The sequence below is a fragment of the Pseudonaja textilis genome, chromosome 3 (genome assembly GCF_049901715.1).
Source record: "Pseudonaja textilis isolate UNSWEBS1 chromosome 3, rPseTex1.2, whole genome shotgun sequence".
Taxonomy (NCBI): domain Eukaryota; kingdom Metazoa; phylum Chordata; class Lepidosauria; order Squamata; family Elapidae; genus Pseudonaja; species Pseudonaja textilis.
The window spans coordinates 24993965-25001074 of record NC_141992.1 but is presented as its reverse complement, the minus strand read 5'-3'; the positions used below and the strand labels follow the sequence as shown (position 1 = coordinate 25001074).

Below are 7110 nucleotides of genomic sequence, written 5' to 3'. Positions count from 1 at the left end.
TCAAAAACATCTCCTTTTGTTGGACATCAGAGTTTACAGTCATGGAAGGGTGATCATGATTTGGACTATGCCATAATATTGCAATTACTAATGCTGCTACCTATTGTAAACCTACCTTCTGTTCAACAAAAATGAGAAGAATTGCTTCCATTTGGGGGGAGGAGAAAGAATTGAAGTGTACAAACCAGTTTGGCAAAACTCTGACAGCAGTTATAAGCAACTGTAATCCTAAACCACATTTGTGTTCCTACACTGCTCTGCCCAGCAGTAGTTTTTGATCATTCTAAGTCATTTGCTGAATCTGAAGGAAAGCATGAGGCTGCTCGCCACCTTTCTCCTTGTGGGCCTTCTAGCACTTTGGATGGGATCCCCCTCCACAACTGGGAGCGACCTTCCAATAGGTGAGATATAAACGTAGCTGTTTGGTGAACTGAGTTGATGGAGGAAAGAGAAGGAAGCCTCAGAGTTTTATGCCTTCATCTTTACTTTTAAACTGTCTATTTGAGAGAGCTGATAATTGTCTATTTGATAGAACTTTTACTACTATTATTATTAGGGAAAATATGATAACATATGTTAAACTGTAATGCAGTTTCAGAAATACAAATATTTAAATTTTGTTGGAAATGCTCCTCATACAATTTACTGTAGTGTTGATATTATTAAACCAATCTATGGACCTTTAGAGTTATATTTGTGTGTGTATATGTGTGTGTGTGTGTGCGTGTGTGTGTATCTTATTGAGGGAAAATTGAGATCATATTTGAAAAGAAAGGTTGCCATCTAGAGATGTGTGTCTGTGTGTATGCGCATATATATACATAGCAATCTTTTCAACTATAATTTCCATTTTCCCTCAATAAGTTGAAGGTGCACATTTCCAATCAATCTATATTAATTTGATTTCCAATCAATATAAATTAATTTTATAATACCTGAAAAGAAATAAGAATGATAAAGAACTCTAAAGTTGAAATTGATTTCTTAATCAACTTAACAAAAGTGTTTTGCAACATTTTTAACCTATAACATATTGCAGGCCTTTGAGGTTGGAGAAAATTACAATTCATTTTGATAAGTGCTATTGCTATTAGTCTTCTGGAAAATGGGTTTCAACAATCTTTGGTAATAATTTGGCTATTGAAAACAATGAGGATTTTTTGTCTGCTAATTACATGTACACACATACACACACATATACATAGCAATAGTACCTAGACTTATATACTGCTTCAAAGTGCTTTAAAGCCTTCTCTAAGTTATTTACAGAGTCAGCATATTGCCCCCCAATTTTACTGACCTTGGAAGGATGGAAGGATGAGTCAACCTTGATCAAACTGCTGGCAGTGAGCAGAGTTAGCCTGCAATACTGTATTTTCATCACTGAAAGACCATGGCTCTTATATAAAACTGCCTTTTGAAATTGACTGATGGGGTGTGTGTGTGTGTATATATATATATATATATATATTGTGTGTGTGTGTGTATACACACACACACACACACACACACACACACACACATGCATATGTATATGTTTGATATATTAAAATTAATTAGAATAATAAACATAATAATTATGATATATGATATGATATATGACATGATATGATATAATAATTTGACAATATATTTCCCCTATGACATTAACAGATGGTCCAGTTAAACAGAAGCCAGGGGTTTGTCCAATCGATCGCTGTAGATGCATTGGTCCTCAGCCTAATGAGTGCTGGAGAGATTATGGTTGTGAAAAAAAGAAGAAATGTTGTTATTCTTGTTGTGCAATGCGCTGTGTGGACCCAAAATAAGAAGCTCCAGGATTCAGGTAGTACTTTCTTCTCAAGGATACACTGGATTCGATATTATCATGGTCTTGATGAAAAAGGAAATATCCTCCATGCTCCCTTCCCTTTAGCCCTGTAGCCTAATCTTCTCCCCATTCTTTCCCTTCTTTCTTTCTTGGGTGAATACAGTTATTGCTTTCACTTCAGTTGCCTTTGAGTTCTTTGCTTCAGATTAGCTACCAGAAACTTTGATCAGCCACATGCAAACCTAATTTGCTGGCATTGTTATACTTCATCAATCTTTCTGTAGTAACTGGTCCTTAACGCTTATTTTAAATTCTTCAGCCATCCATTGACAACTAGGGTTCCTCCCACCTAGGCTGACAGAAGTTTTTGTTTATTTTATAATTTGGTTGCTTCCTTGAGGTTGTCTCCAGCAAAATGTTGAACTAGTTTGCTAATGAGAAACATAGATGCTAGTTTATTACTATTATATTGTCAAGTTTAATATTTAATTTGTAATCCATTAACAGGCTTCTCCATTGATGAAAGTGGTTTGGCAACTCCATGTACAACTTTTTTGCAACATCCTTCTGATCCCTTCATCAGCCTCAGAAGTGTTTCTTGATCAAGAGATGAAAACAGCAAGATATTACTACACTGTTTTACTCCTGGTTATTTCGAGAAATTTTCTTTCTTCATTTCTTTTTTCTTTCCTTCCTTTTGGTGGGTACAGCTTATTATAATGATAATGAAATATTATGGAAAAATAAGGAAAGATGATTCATCTTAATGGAAATTGTTGTTTCTGTATTATAAATAAAATTAGCACCTCAAATTTCAGTTTTTAGTTCTTTATTTACCTACAGAATACATCTTGGTAATCTCTGGTAGACAAAATTTAATTACAATATTTCCCCTAAGAAAAAAAAAAACTATCCATGGCAGAGTAGATTCCACTAAACTGTGAGCTTGGTCTCATATTTTGATATCACCAAGATTATTACAGATTATTAGTGATTAGTGATTATTGATTAGATTGATTAGCTGATTTATTGTTTGATTGACTAGTGTGATTAGTGTGTTCAATACAAATAATGTGATTACCAATTAGTGTAAATGATCAGTGATTAGTGTAATTTAATTTGGTAAAATTAGTGATTAGTGCAATTTATTGACTAGTGTGATTGGTGATTAGTGTAATTAATTGATTAGGGTTATTGTTGATTAGTTAAATTAATTGACTAGTGTGATTAGTATAATTGATTGATTGGTGTGATATTGCCTATATCAATTACCCTAATATCTTGTTTGATTGAAGAATTTAATCAACGAACCATCTCAACAAACCCCCCTGGAAAACAATCCAATGCCAAACCACAACCCAAAAAGAAAGAAATCCCCACCAATGAACCACAAGACTCCTGCACATGCCTTATATGTAAAGAAACTTTAAAGGAGAATGAAGATTCCAACAAATGTTCTTTATGTGACAACTAAGCTCATCATAGATGCTTAGGATTATCCAAGCAAATGGCTCAATTCCTAAAATCATGCACTCCTGCGTTTCCATATTTCTGCCCACCATGCAGACCCAAACTGGACAAATATATTGCCCTGTTTGAAAGAGTTGATACCACAGAAACATGAATAACATCCCATGACACCATAGTAGCAAGACCTACAACTTACATCCCAATAACCATCACCACAACATCCAACATTAGGCATGCATGCCTCTTATTTCCTCCAGACCCACTACTACATATCTTAAATGCAAACTACTCAATGCAAGAAGCCTCACAAACAAAATGCATGAATTCCTCACCTTACTAAACATGGCCACATTCAACATTATATTTGTCTGTGAGACGTGGTTGAATGCATCTTTTCCAGACTCCATTACCACAGTAAGAGAATGTCACATTTATTGGTCAGATCGCAAAATCCGTAGAAAAGGTGAAGTTGCTATCTTCTATAAAAAGTCCCTAAATCTAAAAAATATTCAAATTACACAGGAGCTTGTTTTGAACTGTCCTTAAATACCAAAATCCACTTCTTACTATGTGCTACAGAGCCCCTGATTATGACATAGTTCATGCAAACAAGCTAACTTCACTGCTAATGTGGGCTGCCTCTTGCCCATACCCTCTTATTTTCCTTGGTGACCTCAATCTACCTCTTATAAATTAGACCCTAAATGAATGTACATCCGAACCCATACATGCAATCCTGTACAATGCCGTTACTACACTACTGGGACTGGATCAATTAGTAACAAAGAACACTAGACTCAGCAACTGCCTTGACCTCATATTCTGCAACAGCTCAAACTCAATTTTTTTTTGTAGAAGTTTTATTTGGGTTTTCACAAAACATAATGAAAATAAAACATCTTTTTTTGAGAACAGCATGATTCCAGGTTATCACATCTCCATACAGACATAATCTCAGTTACATATTCATCTTATATATTCAATTTCATATCGTGTCACTATTTTATCAATTTCTCAATAATTTTTCTTTTCCCTTACTTTCCTCAACCTTATTTTATGATTGTCTCATTCCTTTCTAATTCAATTACATATCTTTTTCTAAATTTCTATATCTTTCTAGTCATTATACTTGTACTTTTGTCTGTCCTGTTTACAATTTCATCTATTCTTTTTCCATCATCATCCCGAAAGGGAAAGGAAAAAGGATAATTCCCTCCCCTTCCAGGCATTAAAAAGCAAGATTTCCCCTATGATTACCAAGTAGTGTGTGACATTTAAATCTTATAGTTATTATCCTTTCAAATCTCATTAATTTATACATTATACAATTATAACATTCAGTTTCTAATATCTATTTTATATCATATAACTCTTATCAACAGAATTCCGCTTGGTACTTCCCCTTAAGAATACACATTAAATTCTAAAAAAAGAAAAAATATATATAAATAATGAATGAAATGGTTATTCTATTCAAACTCATCCTGGCAACTGATATTAGTAAGCATTCTATTACATAACAATACCAGTTTGTCTTTCACTTTAATCACCTGTTTCAAATTTTCTAGCTCATTACTGTTTCTAATATAACAACACTATCTCTTGTACCCTTGCAGAATCCTCTCTTTTAATTTATATTTTTAACCATTATCTCTATGTCTTTTAAGTAGGCTAATACCTTTAATTCTTCTACATTTCCCCTGTTTCTTTATTTCCTGTTTCTGTCCCTTATAACTTCTTTCCCTTTTTATCTTTCCCCTCTTTTTCTCACCACCCTTTTTGTCCCCCCCTCTCTCTGATTCTCCCTTCTGTAATCCTCTCTTCTGCTTCTTCCTAATGTTGTGTTTACTTTTCAAACTATTCTTTTTTTTGTTGTTTCCTCAAATCTTGAATTTTGACTCCTTTTCCCCCTTTTCCCATTTTACCCCACGTTGCATTGTTTGATCATTAAAGATGGCTTCTAGTTTGTCCAACCCTTCTTGTTCTTCAAGCGTTTCTTGTTGTTTTTCATAGTTCAAAATCTCCATTTCTAAGAATTGAAGTGTGAAGCCAAAGGATCCTCCTCCCTCTTGCGACTCTTCTTTCATTTTTTTAAGTTCCATTTTTAATTCCTCAAGGAGTACTGCCATTTTAAACACTTTTAAACAACCACCCAATTAATTTTAATTCAAACCACTAAAAATCCAACACCCAAAATTCCAAAAATCACCAAGAAATCCAAAACTGTTTCTTCTTGCTTCTTTCTGCCACTTTTCCTTCCCGGGGGCTCTGTTATCTTTTAACAAAGTTTCAGTTACAATATATCCTTTGGAAGTCTTTTTAAAGTTTCACTGTTAATTCCTTTTATTTCCAGGTGGCACTCTCTGTTATTCCCAAGTTCCACCCTTTCTTTTTTCCGTCCACTTTCCTCCTTTGAAGGCTTTAGAGCAGGGGTGTCCAACCTTTCACCTTCCCTGGGCCACATTAGAAGATGAAAATTTGGTTTGGGCCGCACATAAAATAAAATAACAGTAACGATATCTGATCATCCCAAAAAAACATAGAAAACGTAGTTAACATATTAAATTTATTTGGAAATGAAGTTAGTGAGATGTTTTTATTATTTATTATTAATTATTTATTAAAAATTATTTATTTTTTATCACAGTTTTTTATCACGGTTTTTTTATCAGGGTTTATTTTCCGGCCAAATTTTGCGGGGTGGGGAGAGAAAGCTCGCCCGCCTAGCGCCTAGCTCTCCTCCTGCAAATGGCCCAGCTGGATGAGGCAGGACTGGAAGGCAGAAGCAGCAGCGGTGGCGGGGGAAGAAGTGGCAGAGACAGCGGGGGCAGAAGTGGCAGCGGGGACAGAAGCAGCAGCGGTGGCGGGGGCAGAAGCGGTGGCGGGTGCAGCGGTGGCAACAGCAGGAGGTGGCGCTCTGACAGCGCCCGCCTTTTCTGTTGCTGCTTGGCCTGGCGCTCGCCTCGCCCCGCCTCACGCCTGCCTCTCCTCCTCCTCCTCGCTGGCTCTGGCACGAAGGTTGGGGTGGGCACTGGGCCACATTACGAGGCGACCTGGGCCGCATGCAGCCCGTGGGCTGCGGGTTGGACAAGCCTGCTTTAGAGTATCCAGAAAATCTTTATTTTACCTTTGACACTTTAATTTCAGCTTAAAATTGCCTGTTAGAATCAAAGTCAATTAATACAAATTTCTTACTTAAATTTCTTCTTTTTAACATTCAAAGCTGATTGTAACTGTCAATATGAGAAAGAAAAAAATTCTTTTTTCCTTTTCCCCTCTCTTCCGCCGCTTTAAAAATCTTTTAGGAATAACACTTTTAATATTTTTAGTTCCAGGGTACCTTGCATAGATGGTGTCTCTGCTTAGCCTGGTCTGTCAAGCTCTCCCCTTTGTCTTCCCTCCTGCTCAATCTTGTCCAATCAGGTTCCTCTTTGAGGTGGTCATTTCTGACCACTGCTGCAACCGCTTTTGGGAAAGGGAGTAATGGCCATCCGAGGAGGAGAGATGCCATTCCCCTCAACTCAGCTGGCAGTCTCCACCCTCTTTGCCACCTCTACGGGGTGGCTTCAGCCCCGAATCCAAAAGATTGGGGCACTCCATGGGCAAGCATGGATCGATCATGGATTTCAATCCATCGCCAAAGAAGCCCAAACCAGAAGTCCACTCAAACTCAATTTATGGCCTACAAATACAAGAACCCTTTTCAAACAGTGACTACAGCATGACTGACTTTTGTGTCAATTTACAGTCTCACAAAGAGGATCATAATGATGGTTCCCCAAAATACAGTTTCAAAAAAGCCAACTATGATCTCATAGCTGCCAACCTAT

At 36.6% G+C, this 7110-nt stretch overlaps 1 long non-coding RNA gene across 1 annotated transcript; it reads left to right on the top strand.

The window, feature by feature from the left end:
* Positions 1 to 261: 261 nt before the first annotated feature.
* On the top strand, positions 262 to 2622 carry LOC113434248 (uncharacterized). The gene is made up of 3 exons (XR_015742548.1): positions 262 to 401; positions 1654 to 1825; positions 2318 to 2622. It is a non-coding gene; the product is annotated as an uncharacterized LOC113434248 (long non-coding RNA).
* Positions 2623 to 7110: the final 4488 nt, after the last annotated feature.